Raw genomic sequence first — 26452 nt, 5'->3', positions numbered from 1 at the left:
GCACTTTTCTATAGGAAAAGTCATCGTCGATGCACTTTTCTATAGGAAAAGTCATCGTTGATGCACTTTTCTGTAGGAAAAGTCATCGTCGATGCACTTTTCTATAGGAAAAGTCATCGTTGATGCACTTTTCTATAGGAAAAGTCATCGTCGATGCACTTTTCTATAGGAAAAGTCATCGTCGATGCACTTTTCTATAGGAAAAGTCATCGTCGATGCACTTTTCTATAGGAAAAGTCATCGTTGATGCACTTTTCTATAGGAAAAGTCATCGTCGATGCACTTTTCTATAGGAAAAGTCATCGTCGATGCACTTTTCTCTAGGAAAAGTCATCGTCGATGCACTTTTCTCTAGGAAAAGTCATCGTCGATGCACTTTTCTCTAGGAAAAGTCATCGTCGATGCACTTTTCTCTAGGAAAAGTCATCGTCGATGCACTTTTCTCTAGGAAAAGTCATCGTCGATGCACTTTTCTATAGGAAAAGTCATCGCCGATGCACTTTTCTATAGGAAAAGCCATCGTCGATGCACTTTTCTGTAGGAAAAGTCATTGTCGATGCACTTTTCTATAGGAAAAGTCATCGTCGATGCACATTTCTATAGGAAAAGTGATCGTAGATGCACTTTTCTATAGGAAAAGTCATCGTCGATGCACTTTTCTATAGGAAAAGTCATCGTCGATGCACCTTTCTTCAGGAAACGTCATCGTCGATGCACTTTTCTATAGGAAAAGTCATCGTCGATGCACTTTTCTCTAGGAAAAGTCATCGTCGATGCACTTTTCTATAGGAAAAGTCATCGTCGATGCACTTTTCTATAGGAAAAGTCATCGTCGATGCACTTTTCTATAGGAAAAGTCATCGTCGATGCACTTTTCTATAGGAAAAGTCATCGTCGATGCACTTTTCTATAGGAAAAGTCATCGTCGATGCACTTTTCTGTAGGAAAAGTCATCGTCGATGCACCTTTCTTCAGGAAACGTCATCGTCGATGCACTTTTCTATAGGAAAAGTCATCGTCGATGCACTTTTCTCTAGGAAAAGTCATCGTCGATGCACTTTTCTATAGGAAAAGTCATCGTCGATGCACTTTTCTATAGGAAAAGTCATCGTCGATTCACTTTTCTATAGGAAAAGTCATCGTCGATGCACTTTTCTATAGGAAAAGTCATCGTCGATGCACTTTTCTCTAGGAAGAGTAATCGTCGATGCACTTTTCTATAGGTAAAGTCATCGTCGATGCACTTTTCTATAGGAAAAGTCATCGTCGATGCACTTTTCTATTGGAAAAGTCATCGTCGATGCACTTTTCTATAGGAAAAGTCATCGTCGATGCACTTTTCTATAGGAAAAGTCATCGTCGATGCACTTTTCTATAGGAAAAGTCATCGTTGATTCACTTTTCTATAGGAAAAGTCATCGTCGATGCACTTTTCTATAGGAAAAGTCATCGTCGATGCACTTTTCTATAGGAAAAGTCATCGTCGATGCACTTTTCTATAGGAAAAGTCATCGTCGATGCACTTTTCTATAGGAAAAGTCATCGTCGATGCACTTTTCTATAGGAAAAGTCATCGTCGATGCACTTTTCTATAGGAAAAGTCATCGTCGATGCACTTTTCTATAGGAAAAGTCATCTTCGATGCACTTTTCTATAGGAAAAGTCATCGTCGATGCACTTTTCTATAGGAAAAGTCATCGTCGATGCACTTTTCTATAGGAAAAGTCATCGTCGATGCACTTTTCTATAGGAAAAGTCATCGTCGATGCACTTTTCTATAGGAAAAGTCATCGTCGATGCACTTTTCTATAGGAAAAGTCATCGTCGATGCACTTTTCTATAGGAAAAGTCATCGTTGATTCACTTTTCTATAGGAAAAGTCATCGTCGATGCACTTTTCTATAGGAAAAGCCATCGTCGATGCACTTTTCTATAAGAAAAGCCATCGTCGATGCACTTTTCTGTAGGAAAAGTCATTGTCGATGCACTTTTCTATAGGAAAAGTCATTGTCGATGCACTTTTCTGTAGGAAAATTCATCGTCGATGCACATTTCTATAGGAAAAGTCATCGTAGATGCACTTTTCTATAGGAAAAGTCATCGTCGATGCACCTATCTTCAGGGAACGATGAATTTTCTATAGGAAAAGTCATCGTCGATTCACTTTTCTCTAGGAAAAGTCATCGTCGATGCACTTTTCTATAGGAAAAGTCATCGTCGATGCACTTTTCTATAGGAAAAGTCATCGTTGATGCACTTTTCTATAGGAAAAGTCATCGTTGATGCACTTTTCTATAGGAAAAGTCATCGTCGATGCACTTTTCTATAGGAAAAGCTATCGTCGATGCACTTTTCTATAGGAAAAGTCATCGTCGATGCACCTATCTTCAGGAAACGTCATCGTCGATGCACTTTTCTATAGGAAAAGTCATCGTCGATTCACTTTTCTCTAGGAAAAGTCATCGTCGATGCACTTTTCTATAGGAAAAGTCATCGTCGATGCACTTTTCTATAGGAAAAGTCATCGTTGATGCACTTTTCTATAGGAAAAGTCATCGTTGATGCACTTTTCTATAGGAAAAGTCATCGTCGATGCACTTTTCTATAGGAAAAGCTATCGTCGATGCACTTTTCTGTAGGAAAAGTCATTGTCGATGCACTTTTCTGTAGGAAAAGTCATTGTCGATGCACTTTTCTATAGGAAAAGTCATCGTCGATGCACCTTTCTTCAGGAAACGTCATCGTCGATTCACCTTTCTATAGGAAAAGTCATCGTCGATGCACTTTTCTCTAGGAAGAGTAATCGTCGATGCACTTTTCTTCAGGAAACGTCATCGGCGATGAACTTTTCTATTGTAAAGGACATCGTCGATGTATATGCTATTGGATGAATTTTTCCATGTTCCTATCTTAGAAAAAATACTTGAGTGTGATATCCTTCCTCAAAGAGTTTGTGATAAATGATACCCACAGCGGATGATAAAGCAAATAAATCCTCGATACATATTTATGACAAATAGATATTTATTTAATCGTTGGAACTTCCAATCAAACAAAAAGAGATAGGGCAAAATATTAAAGGACAAGATTTTCCTAAGTGGATGGAGTAAAACTTTGATACACTTTGAAAGGCCTAAAAAGGGCAAAACGGAAGTTTCCAACTGTTGTCTTTGTAATAGAAAAACTTTGTTATGTTTGTTTGTTTCATTTTTTATACGAATATTAATAGTAATGATGATGACACTGTGTGCAGAGCTGTTGTTGTAGTTATTAGTCATATCTACAGTAAACTTGAAATAAATATTTATGTGCGAAAACAAAAAAAAAACGAAATGAAATCGTTAAGAACTTTCATTTGGGATTATGTCGATCTCGGCAGAATTTAGTGGATATCTTAGGGTGCTGTTTGATGATTTGTGTTTGGTTTATTCAAAGAAGATAGGCAAGTGCGGAACAATGTTTCTGTTATTAATTAATATTAATGTGTTATCGATAATCTGGAACTATGATGTTTTTATTTTTGTTGTGTTTAGTTGGATGTTTTGTTTTTAAATCTTAATGGAATTCCCAGTCACAACTTGTCATGATGTATGTATAGCGAAAGGAATTAATAGTCATCACACGTTCTCAGCGTTAGTGTGGCCTAGTTATTTTTGCTCAGCTTAATTACTTTTTATTTTTTTAATAAGGAACTTTTAGAACTCTTCGACTTGAGACAAACGAAAAATTTAAAAATGTCACATCAGAATGCTGACATTTGAAGAAGAAACAAAATGCTGAAAATGGTATTTTCATAAGGACCAGGGGTAGCTATGTTGGTATCAATGAATACAAACCGATTTGATTTTTGGTAAGACTAGTAACAAAGTATCAGTCAGTTTTGTCAACAGCAAAATGCCACAGCCTGTGATTAACGGGAATAGTGCAACTAAATTTCCTATCAACAAATCCCTAATTGTAAAAATATACAATCAGAAATAGTGCACGCAGAAAAATATATGTTAGAAATATTTTTGGATCCAAACAAATATTTGTTTGGGTCCAAACAAATATATGTTTGCAACATTTTTTAACATATATCAATTTTATATGCTTGGGTACCAACATATTTTTTATGTTAGAACATATTTGTCATGTTTGGAGAGAAAATGTTTGTCAAAGAGAGTAACAACAGGGCTCTCGCGATTTCGAAATGCCGGTTTATAATAAAGAGCTGTGTGTATAGTGTAATAGGTGTTTCGTGTTTCGTTGTTGTTAACCAACGTAGCAAGCGAAGAGGAACTGAAAAAAATGACATTAATCTTTTTACTTCAGTGTTCTAGAGACAATCGTTGATTAAAGATGGTAAAGTGAGTGAATAAATCAGTGTTTTGTCTTTTCTTAGGACAAGGAAGAAACCTTCTTTAATATTGGTAATTACATCAATACATTTTTCATATACATACATACAAACATATGTATATTTGAAATATGGATGTATATATTTATTGCATTATATAATCATTTTATTCCCGGTGCCGATTTCCCGCTGATGATTTGAGCTTTGAAGAAAATGTGTTTTATTTAACAACTAGGAGAAGAGTTCAACGGTGTTCCTATACAATTTTTTTTAAAGTGCAACTTTTTATAAGTTATTTCATTCAGTTTTTTCTTGTATTAAAGTCTGTTTTGTCTTTATTTGGAATTTTTTATGTACCTATGTGTCTGACGTAGGGGATGGAAGATACCAAGGAACGGTCCTGACCGGCTTTAACATGGCAAGGCCCAGGATTTATCTTGCTCCCTCTTTCATCTCAAGTGGACACTGACCTCCCTGTGGTGTCACCTGGGGAACTGCTTTTAACACCCGTTAAAGATAGTGAGCTAAGATGTACCGCGCGTTCACCCATAAGAACATTAACAAGTAAGAACGGCGTTAAGTTCGGCCGGGCCGAACTTGTTACACCCTCCACCACAAGTTGTATTGCTGTAAAATGGAATAATTAGTTTCCTTTCGTGTATGAAGAAGACTTAATACAAAATTTCAGCAATTTCGGTAAAACAATGTGAAGCAACGTTCTATGGGGGTTTTTCAAAACGTCGATCTATACCGACAAATTTCTGACGGAAAGTTTTTAGACTCAAAGAAGACTAAATACCAAATTTCCTATATTTCGGTAAGAGAATGTGGCTAAAACTAAAAAAATACCGAAATTCAAGAAGTATGGGGATATAGGAAGACGTGGACCTATACTGATAATACTCTTCTCGAATATTTTATAACTCTTGGAAGACGAAAAAACGAATTTCAGCCATTTCGGTTGAATATTGACGTCACAACCTTCAGTATTACGAAAATCCGGAGGTACCGTTCTATGGGGGCTATATCGAAACATGGACCTATACCGTCGATTTTAGTCAGAAATGGGGCAATATGAAAGCGTGGACCTGTACAGACATATTTCTGGCGAACAGTTTTATATCACATTGAAGACTAAATACCAACTTTCAGCCATTTTGGTGGAATATTGAAAACACAACCTTCAAAATACGAAAAATCTGGAGGTACCTTTCCATGGGGGCTATATGAAGACGTGGACCTATACCGACAAATTTAAAGGGGAAGTTTCAGTACCCCCAACGAAGTCTAAATACCAAATTTCAGCCATTTCGGTAGAATATTGAGGCCACAACGTTCAAAATACCGAAAATCGGGAGGTACCGTTATATGGGGGCTATATGAAGGCATGGACCGATACCGATAAAATTCTGGGGGAAAGTTTTGTACCCCTAAAGAAGACTACGTACCAAATTTCAGCCATTTTGGTAGGATAATGAAGCTTAAACCTTAAAAATACCGAAAATCGGGAGGTACCGTTCTATGGGGGCTATATATAGGTGTCGACCGATACCGATAAAATTCTGGGGGAAAGTTTTGTACCCCTAAAGAAGACTACGTACCAAATTTCAGCCATTTCGGTGAGATAAAGCTGAAGATAAAACCTTCAAAATACCGAAAATCGGGAGGTACCGTTCTATGGGGGCTATATGAAGGTGTGGACCGATACCGACAAAATTCTGAGAGAAAGTTTTATACCCCTAAAGAAGACTACGTACCAAATTTCAGCCATTTTGGTAGAATAATGAAGCTAAAACCTTCAAAATACCGAAAATCGGGAGGTACCGTTATATGGGGGCTATATGAAGGTGTACCGTTCTATGGGGCTATATGATGGTGTGGACCGATACCGACAAAATTTTGGGAGAAAGTTTTATACCCCTAAAGAAGACTACGTACCAAATTTCAGTCATTTTGGTAGGATAATGAAGCTAAAACTTTCAAAATACCGAAAATCGGGAGGTACCGTTCTATGGGGGCTATATCAAAACGTGGACCGATATATTCCATTTTCAATACCAACCATCCTGCAAGTAATAAAACTTCTGTACCAAATTTTGACTCTCTATCTTTAAAATTGCGAGCTGTGACGAACCCCGCAAACGTTTTATGGACCATGATCTGCGAATCTGCACCTGGAATATTCGCACTCTTTATAGAGAAGGTGCAGTTTACGCATTGGCAGATGTACTTGAAAAGTACAAGGCCGACATTACTGCCATACAAGAAATACGATGGAACGGGAAAGGCGTCACAACAACACCTAAAAGTGACGCACTGTATTATAGCTGCCATGACACAAAGCATGAGTTTGGTTGCGGATTTGTAGATGGTCGAAGGTTATAACATCTGGTCTCCAGCTTCACCACAGTGAATGAAAGACTTGCTGTAATTCGACTAAAAGCAAAATTCTTCAACATCAGCTTTATTTGCGCTCATGCTCCCACTGAAGAAAAGGACGAACAGACCAAAGATATATTTTACGAGCGCTTAGAAGAAACTTATAACCGTTGCCCTGCCCATAACATTAAAATTACACTGTACAACATTTTTGAGCCAATCGCGTGCAAATGACTTCTGTCCAGAATTTTATGAAAGAAGAGGACCAATAGGCAAAAACCATATTTGGGATTTGTTTTCTTAGATCGGGTTTGGTTTTTATGGCGTCAAAGATCGAATTTTTAAAACAAATTGGGGCTGTATCTCTGATATCCAATACGAATCTTGTTTTGACATCTGCAGCAAACTTGTAGATAAGAGCAAAAAGAAAATATTTGGAGGAATAGTGAACTCAAAAAACTGCATTTATTGCCTCAGATTTTATAATATATCTAAAAATTCTGTAATTTGTGTATATTTCGCAGCGTATCTCCCAAAATATTAAATTCTTTTTAATGTAACCTTTTGGGAAAATATTCTCTGGAATGTAATACACAACTCTTCAGAACATTGTATAGTTGTTAAATGCCTCTATCGCCTTGTTTATAGCGAATTTTTCAACATCAATTTGGTAAATATTTCAATAATTCATTGAAATCCCCAACATGAGAATAAACAGCCTGTGTGAACATTGTTTGAAATAAGTTTTGTTATGTTTGTATGTTATGAAATACCCCTTGAACAACGTGAAATAACCGTTTTAGAGTTTCAGAATGTTCTGAAGAATTGATGGTCACATTATTTGGAAAATTTTTGGAATGGTTACTTGTTTTAACTCCCAACAGTTTAGTTGTTACTGACCAGAATTTCAGAAATGTTGTAAACTTTTCTATATTTTAACGAACTTGATGCGCTAGATGCAGCTTTTCCTAGTTCATCTGTTTGAAGCATAAGTTGTACTACTTTAGGGCTACAATATTGTTGAAGACTGCAAAGCAAAATTCTTATTAGTTTCGGAGATAAAGGTCCGATCACTGGAAAAAAAGCTCATTTTAGGTCGGTTTAGATGAGGCCATAAAATCTAAACCCGATCTAAGAACACAATGGAGTAGCTACGATGTAATGAAGATGTAATGAATGAAATCAAAGTAATTAGATCTCCAATTTCTAGCTTTAACAACTTTTTTCCCTGCGCGAAAATTGATTGTCATTTACAAACATACTACATCATATATCTGTTAATTATTATCAACATTAAATTTTTTATATTGTATTATTAATTTGTATTCAATTTACAAGTTGCTTTAACATTGGAGTAGCTATGATGTAATGAAGAATTTTTTTCTAGCTTTAACCAGGGTTTATCACTGCGCGAAAACTTGTTATCATTTGCATACCACATCATACATCTCTTAATGATCATTTCATAATTTAACTAATACTTATACGATATACTTATTATTAATCTGTTGCTTTAAAATTGGAGTAGCTATGACGTAATGAAGAATTAAAAAAAAAATTAAAGAATATAATTGTAACCAAAATAATTAGATCTACAATTTCTAGATTTAAGATGAATTATATATATGAAATTGTTTTTAGAGTAGCTATGATATTTAGGTGTATTCTTTGTAATTATATAAATTGGCCTCAAAATTGGCTTCAATTGCAAAGCAAATAAATAAAATAAATAAATAAAAATAAAACCCAATTAAGGCTTTTGTAGTCTCAATTTGTACTTTCAGAAAATACCCATTAAAAGTTGTTTGCATTTCCAGTGTTGCACAGTGTTATACTAGGAGATTTTAATGCAAAAATTGGAAAAGAGAATATCTTTTTCCCAACAGTCGGGAAATTCAGTCTCCATAGTGAAACATCTGACAATGCTATGAGGCTGATAGACTTTGCAGCTGCAAGACACATGGTAGCTAGCAGTACCAGATTTAAGCATCTCGATATTCACAAGAGCACCTTACTGTCGCCAGATCAAAGAACAAGAAATTAAATTGATCACGTTGTGATAGATGGAAAACATGCATCGAGCGTGGTGGATGTACAATCGTTCCGAGGTGCAAACATAAACGTAGCAAACAAGCTGCGAACAGACATACTCGTAACACGGAAGTTGGACATCGGTAAGCTACAAACACAACAGATAGCCACAGCATATTCCACTCAACTGGTCCAATTGCTTAATTAAAGCACTCCTCGTCCCGATAACGTATCAGGACAATGGCAAAACATTGCCCATTTCATGCAAACAGCCGCAAAATCAGTACTTAGATACCAGAAACCCCCCATCAAGGAATCCATGGTATGACCAGGAGTGTTGTGCTGCTGCCGAAGAGAAAATTGCGGAATATAGGGCTACTTTAAAATCAGTAGCAACGCGTAGCGCACGAGAGAGTTATCGGGAGAAAAGAAGAGAGGAGAAACGTCTTTTCCGCAGGATTGTGAACAAATCGAGATGTACAGGCGACAGAATGAAGTCCGAAAATTCTACCAAATAGTGAAACATCAAACTGATGGCTTTGGAACTGGCACATCCTCCTGTAGAGACCAGCAAGGTAATCTGGTAACTGATACAGATAGTGTGCTAAGGATATGGAAAGATCATTTTTCCAAACTGTTGGTATCCAATAGTAGCGAAGTCGACGACGATACCACAGATCCAATCCCAGAAGATGGTATTGAATATATACCACCCGGCCAAGATGAGGTAAAGACAGCAATAAACCGGCTGAAGAATAATAAGGCAGCAGGTGCTGATGGCCTACCAGCCGAGCTGTTTAAAACCGGAGGCGACACGCTGATAAGGTGTATGCATCAGCTAGTTAGCTCCATCTGGCAGGAAGAACGCATACCCGACGATTGGAACCTGAGAATCTTGTCCATAAGAAAGGAGATACGACTTTATGATCCAGCTATAGGGACATAAGTCTTCTCCCTATCGCCTACAAGACAGTGTCAGGGATATTGTGCAAACGACGAAAGCCCATGGTCAACGAAATAATTGGACCATACCAATGCGGCTTTAGACCTGGCAAGTCCACCATTGACCAGATATTTACCCTGCGATTATAAAGCAGCTTTCGACAGCCCGCTACGTTCAAAGGTATTCAAAGCCATGTCTGAATTTGGTATCTCCGCAAAGCTCATTCGGCTTTGTAAAATGACTCTAACTGACACAAGATCTTCAGTTAAAATAGGAAAGAACCTTTCCGAAGAGTTTTGTACCAAAAGAAGTTTCAGGCAAGTAGATAGCCTTTCGTGTGATCTTTTCAACATCCTGGTAGAAAAGGTTATACGAGAGGCAAACGTCAAAAGAAGTGGCACAATCTACACCAATAGCCACATGTTACTTGCTTATGCTGATGATATAGACATCATAGGACGATCAGTAAAAGAAGTAACCGATACCTTTATGAAGGCCGAAGGAGAATCTGCTAAAGTGGGTCTGGCGGTAAACGGCGATAAAACCAAGTTGATGGTGTCGACGCGCAATGCGTACATTGATCTTGGACCAACTGTTGAAGTTGGTTCCTATAATTTTGAGGTAAAGGAAGTAACTGATACCTTTGAAAAAGTCGAAAGGGAATCTGATAAAGTGAGTCTGGCGGTAAACGGCGAGAAGAAAAAGTTAATGGTGTCGTCGGGCAATGAGTCCATAGAGATCGGGCCAACTGTTGACGTTGGTTCCTATAATTTCGAGGTAGTAAAGGACTTCGCCTACCTCGGCACCGCCGTAAACGCAACCAACAACATCAGTTGTGAAATACGAAGAAGAATTGTGTTGGCCAACAGAGGCAACTTCAGTCGGAGTAAGCAGTTTAGGAACAAAGCCACATCTCGTCAAACAAAAACAACGCTTTACAAAACACTGATACTACCCGTGCTGATGTATGGTTCTGAAGCCTGGGTACTAGCGCAAGTAGACATGGCAGTGCTTGGTGTGTTTGAGAGAAAAATTCTTCGAAAGATCTACGGGCCGATCTGCGTTGACGGTGAATATCGATGTCGCATGAACCACGAGCTGTATCTACTATACAACGACATCAATATTGTTAAACGTATCGAGATGCAGCGATTGCGTTGGCTAGGCCATATAATAAGAATGAGCGATGATGAACCCGCTAAAAAGGCGTATAAATTCGAACCACCTGGCGGTGCACACAGATTTGGCAGGCCAAATAATAGATGGCGCCAACAAGTGGATGAAGAGACGATAAGGCGCGGTATTCCAGAAAGCGAAGCACTTAACAGAGAGAATTGGAGATCTTTTCTAGTTCGGTCTATGGAACAAATGTTCTGTAATGGGCCAGCTAAGTAAGTAAGTATGTGTCTGGTGTGCTCTTGCTTTTTATACCTCAGCCTTTAGGCTAAAGAGGGTATTTACACTTTGACACGACCAAAAATGTGCCCCATCGAAATAATGGTTTTAGACCCCAAGTATGTTTGTACGATATCCGTTTCAGACAATTTTGAGTAGATCTAGCAATGTCCGTCCGTCTGTCTGTCTGTCGGTCTGTCTGGCTGGCTGGTGCGCACGATAACTCTCGAACGGATCAATCGATTCGGTTCAAATTTTGGGTATCGAAATATTTTGTCCAGATTCGATTTAAGTTCGAAGATGCGCCATTCAGGTACCTCCCCCACAAATGTTCAAAAATTGTCGCAAAATTTGTGCGCACGACAACTCTTGTAGGGAATAACCGATTTGGTCCATACTTTGCACATCGTGTAACTTCTACCAAACTTAGATTAGGTTCCAATATGGACTCAATCGGTCCACTCCTTCGGGTACCTCCCACACAAAATTTCGGAAAAGTTCAGTTTAGGATCTGGTCTCGAATCGCTTTGATTTTTGTTTACGCAAGTTGTATTCACTGTCCTCTATACGACGCTGTAAGTTTCATTAGGGGCAAGTCCATACTTCCTGAGAAAATAGCCTGAAAGTTACAAAAACCCTATGACACCGTGTGTAGTGGTTTAGCGCAAGATAACTCTCGAACGGATCTGCCGATTCGGTCCAAAATTTGGCTTTCGTAATATTTTGTCCAAACTTAGTTCAAGTTCAAAGATGGATTATATCGGTCCACTCCTTCCGATACCTCCCTCACAGAAGTTCGAAAATGTTCGGAAAATTTGTGCGTACGACAACACTTGAAGGGAGTAACCGATTTAGTCCATACTTTGCACGTTATGAAATTTCTACCAGACTTAGATGAGGTTCCAATATGGACTCAATCGGTAAACTCCTTCGAGTACCTCCCACACAAAATTTCGGAAAAGTTCAGTTTAGGACCTGCTCTCGAATCGCCTTGGTTTTTGTTATACCATCTTGTATTCACTGTCCCCTATACGAAGGTACAAGTTTTCTCAGGGGCATGTCCATACTTCCTGAAAAAATAGCCTGAAAGTTGAAAAACAAACCCTATGACACCATGTTTATGGGTGGAAGCGCAAGATAATTCTCGAACGAAAATGCCAGTTCCGGCCAAAATTTGGCCTTCGTAATATTGTTTCCAGACTTAGTTTAAGTTCGTAGATAAGCCATATCGGTCCACTCCTTCATGTAACTACCCCACAAAAGTTAAAAAATATTCGGAAAAATTGTGGGCACGTTAACTGTTAATGGGAGTGACCGATTTGGTCCATGCTTTACAGATTCTCATAATATCTACCAGATATAGATCAGGATCGAGTATGGACTATATTTGTCCACTCCATCCCGTACCTCCCACACAAAATTTTGGATAAGTTCACTTTAAGACCTGCTATTGAATCACTTTGATTTTTGTTGAAGCAACTTACATTCGCTGCCTCAATTACGATTATTACTTCTTGAGAAAACAGCCCGAAGGGTGAAAAAACCACCTATGGCACCCCATGGTCTATGTCGGTCCATTTTTGTACTTTAATCCTAATCAACATTTTTGTGGGTTCATACGAGACCAAATTTTAAAACCCCCTAAATACATAAGTTTTTTGTAAAAAAAAGTGTTTCAATTTGCACAGGCTGAGGGTAAATCTATGTCGGCAAAGCCGACTGATACTTTTTTACTTGTTTTCTATGCCTCTCTATAAAACACCACCATTTATATATATGTGTATATGTTAGAGATATCCAGTGAGCGCTTGATGAGAGCAAGTAGCATACATTTGTATTTGTTTGCATCCAAACATATATTTGTTTGGGGGCCCAAAAATATATTTGTTTGCAGGACCCAAACATATGTTATGTTTTGAACTGCTTACAAACAAATATATGTTTGCTGCAAAATATGTTTGTGACATATTAGACTGGCCTTTTTATCTGTGTGTGGGTCTAATTACTTGAGTCGGATGGACAGTACTGAATTGACTAAAAATTATTTCGAAAAGAAACTTTACAACTTTTCTACTAGTGGTGTCATTAGACACTCCGTTCGGATTCGGTGACAAAAAGGATAACCTATGTATATCTTTAAGCTTATAATAGAATATCGATCTGCAATCATTGCTGTGAGAAAAGTTTTCCTTTTCAATTGAAGGAATGTTCGTGGAAAATATATAACACCGTACTGTAACGGTATGTCGGTCATATTCGACATCATTGGGTTGTTTTAATGATTGCTGAAGAAAGTTTAAACCAAACCGGAAACAACATTTGCTTAGCATTTCTTATCTTCTTTCATTTTCAAAATTTAAACATTTCTCAGATATTGGCATTCATGTTTTTGTGGAATCTCCTGGTTTGTCTTTGTCTTTCACATAACACCTCACCATAACACTTTCAGAATATTCGAAAGTAATTTCGTCATAAAGGAAGTTGTTACCCGACACACGACAGATGGACTAATTACCCTGCTACCGCACCATACTATTAACTCAAAACAAATTTTAGATTATGAACCTGTCTCCCAATCCCCAGGATTTTTTTGCCTCCAAGAAGGAGCCGAAATTGTGGAAGCAATGTTCTTTTATTTCTTATTAAGTGCAACCAGTAATCTCAAACTGATGGCTACCATAACCATAGCCGACAATTGTTGGAATACTGTCTACGGATGCAAAGCTAGCAGAAGTTAGATTTTTTTGTTCTTTGCTCGTTTCATTGCCTACAATCTCTGTCATTTGACATGCTTGCCTATCTATAAACGTTATACCCCAAAAGCAAAGTGTGGAATATGAAGATGAAAGTCCCATATGCTATGTATGACTGTAAGTGATGACTACTTTAATGGTATGAAGCAATCACAGCTGATGCATGCAATAATGTTTACGTTATGCTGCTTTTCCTGCTCTGCTCATTGGGCTCCACAGCTCCTTCCTTTTGAGCAAAAATATAGTTAGTTTACTTCTTTGTTTGTAGCAGAGTAGAGAAGAAAGGGAGAAATAGGCAAAAATCATAGAGTGTAAAGACCTAGTTATAGGCTACTACAACACAACACACACACACAAACATACACATATACATACATATGTACATATATGTGTGCATCTTCGTGTTGTTATGGTTGCATGTTTTTATGCCTCTATGGTTTTACGATTTTCTACTTAAATGAGTTGAAGTTTTGTTATTGAGTAAGGCCTCCTCAGTTCTATAGTTTTTATTACATAAAATGCAGAGGACTTAACTCTTGCATGCATTATTGAAATGCGATTGGCTTTTCCTTCAAAATTTCGTTGATTTAAATTTTTTAAATAATTTTTTTGATTTTTTTTAAATAATTTTATTTAACTTTCGAAAATTTTGTTAGTTACCTATTTTGTACTTAAAATAAAATTTATTCTAAAATTTGTCAAAATGGCAATGTGCTATGTGATGACATGCTGTAGTATTAAATGAATATTTTACCATTTAGTTTCTAATGTTAGGTCAGTGAAAGAGGATTCTGCCATTAAGAATATCATAGGAAGGAGTAAACGATCAACAAGTATGAACGGTGTTAAGTTCGGCTACTTACTTACTTAGCTGGCCCATTACAGAACATTTGTTCTATAAGCCGAACTAAGAAAAGATCTCCAATTCTCTCCGTTTACTGCTTCGCTTTCTGCAATACCGCAACTTTTCATTTCTTCGTCCACTTGTTTGCTCCATCTAAGCTTAGGCCTGCCAATTCTACGTGCACCTTTTTAGCGGGTTCATCATTGCTCATTGCTTTTTAGTGGGTTCATAATTGCTCATTCTTATGATATGGCCTAGCCAACGCAATCGTTGCATCTCGATAAGTTTATCTATACTGATGTCGTTGTAAAGCAGATACAGCTTGTGCTTCATACGACGTCGATATTCACCGTCAACTCAGATTGGTCCATAGATCTTTCGAAGAATTTTTTCTCAAACCCATCTTCTTGCGCCAGTACCCAGGCTTCAGAACCATACATCAGCACGGGTAGTATCATTGTTTTGTAAAGTGTTGTTATACCCTACACCACTATGTGGTAAGGGGTATTATGTGTTAGTGCATTTGTATGTAACATACAAAAGGAAGCGAGATAGACCCATAGTTCCTTCTAGGGATATACATAGAATCACTTTCTGAGCCGTTTTATGCATGTCCGTCCGTCCGTCCGTTCGCAACATACAGGTCGCATTTGTTGACCGATTTCGCTGAAAAATGGGGAATACCATTTTCTTAGCCGTCGGAAGATCAAGTTCGAAGATGGGATATATCGGTCCACGTTTTGGTATAGCCCCCATATAACGGTACCCCCGATTTACGGTATTTTGACGTTTTCAGCTACATTTTCAGACCGATTTGGCTATAATTTGACATTTAGGGTTCTTAAGTGTCAATAAACATATATAACAAAACTTGTGGACATAGGTCCACGTTTTGGTAGAGCCCCCATATAACGGTACCCCCCGATTTGCGGTATTTTGACGTCTTTAGCTACATTTTCGGACCGATTTAGCTATAACTTGACATTTAGGGTTCTTAAGTGTCAATAAACTTATATAACAAAAGTTGTGGACATAGGTCCTCGTTTTGGTATAGCCCACACATAACGGTGCCCCCCGATTTACGGTGTTTTGATGTTTTTAGCTACATTTTCAGACCGATATAGCTATAATTGGACATTTAGGGTTCTTAAATGTCAAAAACTTATATAACAAAAGTTGTTGACATAGGTCCACGCTTTGGTATAGCCCCCATATAACGGTACCCCCCGATTTGCGGTATTTTGACGTTTTTAGCTACATTTTCAGACCGATGTAGCTATAATTTAACATTTAGGGTTCTTAAGTGTCAGTAAACTTATATAACAAAAGTTGTGGACATAGGTCCCCGTTTTGGTATAGCCCACATATAACGGTGCCCCCCGATTTACGGTGTTTTGATGTTTTTAGCTACATTTTCAGACCGATATAGCTATAATTTAACATTTAGGGTTCCTAAGTGTCAGTTAACTTATATAACAAAAGTTGTGGACATAGGTCCACGTTTTGGTATAGCCCCCATATAAGGGTACCCTCCGATTTGCGGTATGTTGACGTTTTTAGCTACATTTTCAGACCGATGTAGCTATAATTTAACATTTAGTGTTCTTAAGTGTCAATAAACTTATATAACAAAAGTTGTGGACATAGGTCCCCGTTTTGGTATAACCCACATATAACGGTGCCCCCGATTTACGGTGTTTTGATGTTTTCAGCTACATTTTCAGACCGATATAGCTATAATTTGACATTTAGGGTTCTTAAGTGTCAATAAACTTATATAACAAAAGTTGTGAACATAGGTCCACGTTTTGGTATAGCCCCCATATAACGGTACCTCCGATTTGCGGTATTTTGACGCTTTTAGCTACATTTTCAGACCGATGTAGCTATATTTTGACACTTAGGGTTCTTAAGTGTCAATAAACTTATATAACAAAACTTGTGGACATAGGTCCACGTTTTGGTATAGCCCCCATATAACGGTACCCCCGATTTGCGGTGTTTTGACGTTTGTAGCTACATTTTCAGACCGATGTAGCTATAATTTGACATTTAAAGTTCTTAAATGTCAATAAACTTATATGACAAAACTTGTGGACATAGGTCCACGTTTTGGTATAGCCCCCATATAACGGTTCATTTAACTTCAGGTACCTCCAACTAGCTGTTAATGACATTTGAAGTTCCCCACGTTATGTACCGATTTTCGATATTTTGAAGATTCTAGCTAAATTTTTTAACCGAATTAGGAGTTATTTGGCATTAAAGGCTCCCATCAAAAACTGTCAACATAGGTCATGTTTATTTATAACCCCTATATAACAGTACCTCCCAATTTCTAGCCCACCAAAAATTGTCAACATACATAGTTAGATATAGGCACCATAAAAAAGGGCCTCCCGAATGAAGCATAAATGTACATAAACATTATCTGACATTTTAACGTACCCACTTAAAGTTGGGGACAGAAATGAAAAGTAATTATTCCATTTCAGTTCAGAATATTTTATGGTGGAGGGTATGAAAAGTTCGGCCCGGCCGAACTTAATGCTTTTTTACTTGTTTTTGTTTGACGAGATGTGACTTTATTCCTAAACTGCTTACTCAGACTGAAGTAGCCTCTGTTGGCCAACACTATTCTTCTTCGTATTTCACATCTGATCTTGTTGGTTGTGTTTACGGCGGTGCTGAGGTAGGCGAAGCCTTATACTACCTCGAAATTATAGGAACCTACGTCAACAGTTGGCCCGATCTCTATGGACGCATTGCGCGACGACATCATTAACATTGTCTTCTCACCGTTTACCGTCAGACCCATTTTAGCAGATTCCTTTTCGACTTTTTCAAAGATATCAGTTACTTCCGTTACCGATCGACCTATGATGCCAATGTCATCAGCATAAGCAAGTAACATATGGCTGTTTGTATATATTGTGACACTTCTTTTCACCTTCGCATCTCGTATGACCTTTTCCAGCAGAATGTTGAAAAGATTACACGAGAGGCCATCACCTTGTCTGAAACATATTTTGGTACCAAACTCTTCGGAGCGGTTCTTTCCTATTTTAATTGTGGATCGAATATCAGTTAATGTCATTCTACAAATCCGGATGAGCTTTGCAGGGATACCAAATTTAGACACGGCTTGAAATACCTTTGAACGTAGGGGGCTGTCGAAGGCTGCTTTATAATCGACAAAAATATGGTAGTTGTCAATCTGCATCTCTTGGGTCTTTTCCAGGATTTACCGCAGGGTAAATATCTGGTCAATGGTGGACTTGCCCGGTCTAAAGCCGCATTGGTATGGCCCAATTATCTCGTTGACCGTAGGCTTTAGTCGTTCGCACAATATCCCTGACACTATCTTGTAGGCAATAGGGAGAAGACTTATGCCTCTATAGATAGAGCATACAGTCTTATCTCCTTTCTTGTGAACAGGGCACAGGATGCTCAGGTTCCAATCGTCGGGTACTCGTTCTTCCTGCCAAATGGAGCTAACTAGCTGATGCATACACCTTATCAGCGTGTCGCCTCCGGTTTTGAACAGCTCGGCTGGCAAGCCATCGGCTCCTGCTACCTTATTATTCTTCAGCCGGTTTATTGCTGTCTTTACCTCATCCTGGCTGGGCGGTATACATTCAATATCATCTTCTGGGATTGGATCTCTGGTATCTTCGCCGTCGTCGCTACTATCGGATACCCAGAGCTTGGAAAAATTTTCATTCCATAACCTGAGCACACTATCTATATCAGTTACCAAATTACCTTGCTGGTCTCTACAGGAGGATGTGCCTGTACCAAAGCCATCAGTTCGATGTTTCACTCTTTCGGATTTCATTTTGGCTCCGGTGCATCTCGTTTTTTTTCAAACACCCGCTTTTTCATCTCTCTCCTTTCCCTGCGAACAAGACGTTTCTCCTCTCTCCTTTTCTCCCGATACCACTCTCGTGCGCTGCGCGTTGCTACTGATTGTAGAATAGCCCTATATGCCTCATTTTCTTCTTTAGCAGCACGACACTCCTGCTCATACCATGGATTCCATGGTGAAGGCCTCCTGAATCCAAGTATGGATTTTGCGGCTGTTTGGATGGAGTGGGCAATATTTTGCCATTGTTCTGATGTGTTATCGGGACGAAGTGTGCTCTCATTAAGAAGTAGGACTAGTTAAGTGGAATATGCTGTGGCTATCTGTTGTGTTTGCAGCTTACCAATGTCCAACTTCCGTGTTGTATCTTTTCGTGCTTTATTTGCAAAGTTTAGACGGGTACGTACCTTTGCTGCAACAAGGTAGTGGTCCGAATCTATGTTTGCTCCTCGGAAAGATCGTACATCCAACACGCTCGATGAATGTCTTCCATCTATCACAACATGATCAATTTTATTATTTGTTCTTTGATCTGGAGACAACCAGGTGCCCTTATGAAGGGATCCTTAAATCTGGTACTTAAATCTGGTACTGCTAACTACCATGTTTTTTTGCAGCTGCAAAGTCTATCAGCCTCATACTATTGTCAGATGTTTTACTGTGGAGACTGAATTTCCCGACTGTTCGGCCAAAGATATTCTCCTTTCCAATTTTGGCATTAAAATCGCCTAGAATAATTTTAATGTCATGGGCAGGGCAACGGTCAGAAGTTTCTTCTAAGGAACATGTTAGCTCACTACATTTAACGGGTGTTAAAGGCAGCTCCCCAGGTGACACCCCGGGGAGGTCAGTGTCCACTTGAGATGAAAGAGGGACCAAGATAAAACCTGGGCTTTGCCATGTTAAAGCCGGTAAGGACCGTTCCTTGGTAGCTTCTATCCCCTACGTCATCCGTTAAGTTCGGCTGGGCAGAACTTTTTATCGGCAGTACGCTTCTATGGAGGATGTATAAAACGTTGACCTGCACCGAGAAATATCCCAGCCATTTCAGTGGGATATTGAGGTCACAACCTTAAAAATTCCGAAAATCGGGAGGTACCGTTCTATGGAATCTATGTGAAGGCATGGATCTTTACCGATAAATTTCAGATGGAAAGTTTTATATCCCCAACGAAGCCTTATACCATATTTCAGCCTTTTCGGTGGGATATTGCCCAGCAAAAATTCGGATCCGTTAGTCATTATGTAACCCATTACACAGTAATGTAAACAAAAATAACTACTTAAATTACTCCTTATTAAGTTATGAGCTAGTGTGTCCGACTACAAATCAGCGTGTTGTGTGTCCAACGCTCACCGCCGGCCGGGTACTTTTTGTTAAAAAAACCAATGAACACTTGGTGGTGTACATGTAAACATTGAAACAACCCTTAATGTTCGTGTGCGTGGCCCAGTATGTAGTGTCTTCGGCTACAAAGCAGAAGTTCGTGTGTTCAAATCCAGTAAGGGGCGAAATAAAATAAAAATATGAAGTATGTTGAAATTGAAAACAAATTCCACCTAAACTGTTCTAAAAATAAAATAAAAAAATATTTGTTTATCATATAGCTTATTTTTCAATTTCCAGTGGCCGTAGAATAACTAATTATTCTAGTTGTCATAGAAAAACTAGTAATTCAGTGCGACATGCTCTTGTTAAAATAATGGGTTAGTAGGGGGACTTGTAAGTAGTTACAGCTGCTAAAAATCCCTTACAAAACCCATTATTTTGGGACGATTTTTTTTTTTGATGGATGAAGCCACAACTTTCAAAATACCGAAAATCGGGAGGTACCTTTCTATGAGGGTTATATGAAGGCGTGAGCCGATATAGTCCATTTGGAATACCAAACATCCAAGGAGTGATAGAAACTTCTACACCAAATTATAAAGCTATATCTTCAAAATTGCGAGCTGTATCTTGATTTCAACTTTATGGGGTCTCTGACTTATATTTCGATGTGTTACAAACGGAAGGACAAATATAATTATACTCTCCATAGTATGGTGGAGGGTATAAAAATACACAGTAATGGCGTCAATAATTTAGAGTCGATTTAAAACTTCCCACTCCACGTCTGTCTTTTTAGGGAGCACAACGTTATATTTTATCCAATTTAAAACAAGTTCTCAAATGGTCCGTTTTGGTCCATTGCTTCAGAACTCTCCTCTCACAAAATTTTAATAACGTTTGAAGGGAGTAACCGATTTGGTCCAAACTTTGCACATTGTTATATTTTTTCCAGACATAGATTTGATTTGAATATGGACTATATCAGTTTATTAATTCGGATATCTACCGCACAAAATTTGAAAATTTTGCCTACTAGGGCAAAGATCATGTTTTTAATATTAATTTTTAATTACGAGTAATTTATCGTTGTAATCGAGCTTAATGACAGTTTATTTTTGCAAGTGCAAAAGAAAAGCCGAAGATTCGAACCCACACAACCATTATGTGACATGCATATTTCACCTTTGGCAAAGGCTTTTCAGACATATCGGCTGTGGAGCGGCTGTCATCGAACTTGACAAACGCTTAACGCTGGCTTTGAAAGTAATGACTTTGGCTCTAAACGCTAACACAGAGTGACAACACCTTTTTTCTTTTGTTTTTCAAGGACGTGGATTCAAACCCCAGCCTGGCTCAGCTGATTTTATTTATTTGAAGAATTTTTAATTATGTTTACTTTAAGAATATTCTCGCCCATTTAACTTAGGTGGATGATGTGAGTTTTTACTTATTTTAAAGACAGCTTAATTCACTGACCTCAACATGGCTACTATATTTCCGTTTTGGTCTTTTGCTTGAACATGCATAACTAAATCCTTTGCAATAGTTTGTATTTTCTGTCTGAGATGTGAGAAAATACCAATTATTGTTGAAGATTTTATGGCTTACTTTTGTTGCATTTTAGATAGGCATTGGAACATGGGTATATGCATACATACGTAAGTAGGTATATACATTAGGGTTATGACTTTTTGACATTTTTCCTCAAAAATGATTTCCTGTAGCAGGGATGAATGAACTTTTGCCTATTAATCACTATGCTATCGTTTATTCCATTGAAATATAAAAAAAGTTCACGCACAAATCGATTTTAAAAAAATAATTTTTTGAAAAAATATATGAAATGAAAAAAATTTTTGTTTCAAAAAATTATTTTTTGTTGCACGAATGAATAAATATAAGCCTACTAATAACTATAATAACGTTTATTTCATTCAAATATTAAAAAAGTCGCGAAAAAAGTCACTTTGAAAAATTTTTAAATTTTTTGTTTTTTGTTAAAAAATTATGTTTTTGAATAAAAGCGTTTACGACATTTTTACGATTCTGAGAATTGAAGAAAAATGGTGGGAAATAAATTTTATGTCATTTTAATTATCTCATGTGGCTCTAAGGTTTATTTTCAATTATATATCTGTTTTCAGTGACTTCAAAAAATTGTCCATAATTTTGAGAAATTCAAATTTTAAAATCATTTTGTGCGTGAGTTTTTTCACCGAATCACCTTATAATTAAGATTTTATGTAATCTTATGGCAAAACTCATCACGCTATGATACAGGGATATGAGGTTGTAAAAAAGTCATAACCCTAATATACATATTTTTATGAATAAAACAGACAAAGTCTTATTTCTATGTTCAATTGCAAATGAGTAAATTTTTCACTATTTTCATATGGAATTTATGCAAAAGTCTAATAGGAGAAAACAATACTGACGGGTGATGAAGCGTAAAACTTTAGCCTAAAGTCCTTGACTTTCATTTAAGTTTAATAATATACAAAATATATAATAAATTTCTTATGGTATTAAATTTAAATTTATTAAAGTGATTGGATTTTAAAGAGATGACAATTTTATCGGACTATAAATATAAAATGAAGTAGAATACATCAATAAAAGTTTCAATATTTGTACTGTAAAGCAAAAATTGCATTAGCGTTAGCAGGAAATAGAGGCTTCGAGGAATGGCTATGCCAACATTTATGGGATCCATGAACTAAAATGGCTCAAGGCTCAGTGGACCACCTGTGGCCACCTTGACTTTCATTTAAATGAAGAAATATTTTTTATTTTTAAGTTTTGGCTTTTTAGGGCGAAGACCATTATTGTGAGATTTTGAATTAATTTAATTAATCGAAATATATGAAAAAATGATATCTAGCGAAGTCCTTCACATCAACCGCTATGTGACGATCGTTTCGTTAATTGGCTGGGTTAACATTATCAGGCATATTAGATGTTGTTGGTAGACAATTTTCGCCATTTGGAGCCTCTATTTAGATGTACAACATTGCTCGATTAATTCAATTAATTAATAATGGCCTTGTAACGACCAAAAGTCGTGGATGGATGCTCGTTTCTGGCCACATACAAATATGGATTTATTTTCTTTTGAATTAAATAGTTATATTTAACGAAATGTCATTTTATTTTATTATACATATTTAAAAAGAAACATATGTTTATTTTGATTAATGAAAATTAATGAAATACAATAAGTACTTTAAGTTTATTAAATGTTAAACTAGTTTTAATTTCAAACTAACGGACAACCTGATCACCTAGTGACAAAGGAGAGAAACTAACATGCGGTACCCTGGCGGTCAATAGTCAAACGAATCAACATCAGCATACGATAAGGTGGGCTACCTGTGTTGGTGTGATGGCCAGCCGCCACCAGCAGGTATAAAAGGAGGTGCCGCGGAGACAATCGTCGTCTGTTGACGGGTGTTGAGTCAAGTGGTGTGCAAACGATCCTTGGCTTTTGTGGTAGAGTAGCTAGTAGTTTCTATGTAGTCGAGTGGGGTTGTAAAACGAACCTCGACACATCGTAGAAATAGTGTCTCGTCGAGTAGGGTGCAAACGAACCTCGACGCGCAGAAGAATTAGTGTTGTTCCGTCGAGTGGGGTTATAAAACGAACCTAGACGCATTGTAGAATTAGTGTTTGTCTCGTCGAGTGGGGTTGTAAACGAACCTCGACGCACCGTAGAAATAGTGTCTGTCTCGTCGAGTGGGGTTGTAAAACGAACCTCGACGTTTCGACAACACCTCAGCGCGTACCCGACCGCCACTGCTACATCCGGACGCCGGTGCTGTGCTAACGTCGCTGCAAATCGCCGTGCATTTGTCGGGCCACGGCTGTGCCGAAACATATGCCAATTGCACAGTCGTCATTCAACGAGTCACTGCCATCCGTCCTGACGACAGATTCATCGAGCCGCTGCTGCGCTAAAGCCTGTGCCTACCGCCTTGTCCCCTATTTGCTGTGTCCCGCTGCCGTCGTGTACAAGCTGACTCGTCCAACATATCATCTCGTGCCAAAATTTCTTCGTATAAACTTGCCTGACCATCTATGTACCAGTATATTTAGTGTCAGAACAACGATGGAGTGTTAAATAGGTGTTGTGTTAGTGTGATAAAACTAGTTAATAAAGTGTGTTTATAACGTATTATGAAAAAAAGGAAATCAACTGATGTGTTTCTCTCTCTAATGTCTCTAAATCAAAATAAATTTTTGTGACGACCCCAGCCCCTCTGAACCTACCCCAGCTTCAAAGTAGAAAATACGTCGTGACAGCCTTCACCACAAAAAGGCAAATCTTAAAAATGAAAAAATCAGCTAAGCCCGAATGGGATTTGAATCTGGGTCGTCACCAACCAACAGAAAATGTTGCTGACGTCTTAGCGTTCTAAACCACAATCCACAAAAATCTTTCGATATGAAATACTACTACAATACGATGGAAAACATCTATAGGTTGTAATATAATGTAATATTGAAACATGTAAGAGAGGGATATAGTCGGCCGGGGCCGACCATGTCATACCCTACACCACCATTCCTGGAAACTGGTTTCTGCAGAAATTCTTTTACATGGTTGCCAGATATGTTAGTCGTCCTCTAATACGTACATAAGTTGTTATACACGATATCGGAAGATCAATATTTCAAGGCATACATTACTATTGAGTAATGGCAGCACAAAAACATCTAGACCCCGAAGATTTTCTGCGAATTTATCTCGATACGACAAATTCTCTATCATTATTGTGACATTTTGCAGGTCTTAAAATTTCGCAACGATCAGTACGACCTACAGAGCCGCTACAAAATCGGAAAAATTTTGTTTTTGGTCCATTTCACCCACTAAATGGTTCAAGGCACCACCAAAAAAATTATTGTTTTTATTCTGGTGGAAACCCGAACTCCATACCAAATTATTGTGAATATTGGTCCATAATTGCGCGCTGGAGTTTGATTACAATTTTTATTGGACGGACGGACAAACCCCCCGATATCGCTTTAACTCATCAAGATATGAATTTTGGTATACCACATGGGGGTATTTGACAATTTATCGTCATTTTGACGATTTTTTGGTCGAAAATTGATGGCCCTCACGGTAACATCCTAGTAAGTTCTGCAACGACAGCATCTCATTGTGTTGCTCTACTGGAAGAATCTTTGCTTCCTCCTGTAGATGGTCCACTGAAGACTTGAGGAGGCACCCTGTTGCTGTTCTCAGGGTGGCATTCTGACAAGCTTGAATCTTTTTCCAATGCGTATGACATAAATTCGGGGACCAAACTGGCGCCGCTTAGCTTACCACAGACCGACTTTTCGCGTTATATGTGGTCAACAAGGTTTCTTTAACTGCACCCAAAGTGCTGCCGGCTAGAGACTTGAGGGCCCTGTTATTACATTTCAGTTTGTCGTAGATAGCGTGAACGAAGTATCAAATGTGAGGCCTAGAATTTTGGGGCAGTTTGTGGTCGGAATTCTGCTACCATCGACCACGACATTCAACTCTCTTCTATACTGCGCCGTCCATGTAGTGAACAGAATGACCGTATATTTAGTGTCGGATATCTGCATATTCCTCGCAAGGAAAAAGGTTGTAAGATCATTAAAATAGGAGTTCAGTCTATTGCAGATGTCATCAGGGTAGGTAACTGACGCCAAGATCGTACAATCATCCGCATACGTTACGATCTCAATGCCGTCTGGAGGGGGTGGAATACAAGAGAAGTAGAGGTTAAACAGTTCCTGAAATATTACCCAACCTTGGGGAACCCCCTGCTTCACTCTACGGTTTTTGGACTTCTTGTTCCTGAATCCCACGAACGACTGGCGTCCACGCATATAATTGATTATCCAACGTTTCAAGTTTGGCCGGACGCTTGTCTGCTCTATGTCTTTATACAGCGTGGAGTGCCTGACATATCAAAGGCTTTTGATAAGTCAAGCGCCACAATTACTGTTCTATCGCACGGCGGTCTCTGGTTGAGTCCTAGACAAATGTTTGTGGAGATGGCGTGCAGCGCTGTTTTCGTGCTGTGCTGCTTGCGGAATCCATGCTAATGATCGGCAACTAGATAGCTATTTCTGACAGGCCTCTTTGCTACAGGCGACAAAAGCGAAATCGGCCTGTACGATTCACTTTTCCTGGCATCCTTGATTAGCTTCTGAAGCGGTATCACTCTGCCCATTTTCCAGACTTCGGGAAGAAGCTGCTGTTTCAGCATTACCATAGTGATATCATCAGGGCCCAACGCTTTGGATGATTTAGCGTTCCTGATAACGTTCGCAATATCATCCATTGCAAACTGTGGTGGTTCATCCTCGGCAGGAAGATATCTGATGCGACGTAGTATTCTTATCTTCGGCCTGTCACTGCCGTTGTGCTCGACAAACTGTCGATTGAAATAACTTGCGCATCTCTTCGGATCAGTCAACCTAACGTCGCCAAACGTGACTGAGGTCCTATCTTCCCTTCTTCCAGGGTTCGAGAGTGACTTAACCGTTGCTCACAATTCACTTATTCCAGCTCCAATGTTGCAACTC

Source organism: Musca autumnalis, unplaced genomic scaffold (assembly GCF_047663935.1).
Source record: "Musca autumnalis isolate F117 unplaced genomic scaffold, ASM4766393v1 scaffold_5, whole genome shotgun sequence".
Classification (NCBI taxonomy): domain Eukaryota; kingdom Metazoa; phylum Arthropoda; class Insecta; order Diptera; family Muscidae; genus Musca; species Musca autumnalis.
Note: the sequence above shows the minus strand (reverse complement) of the source record.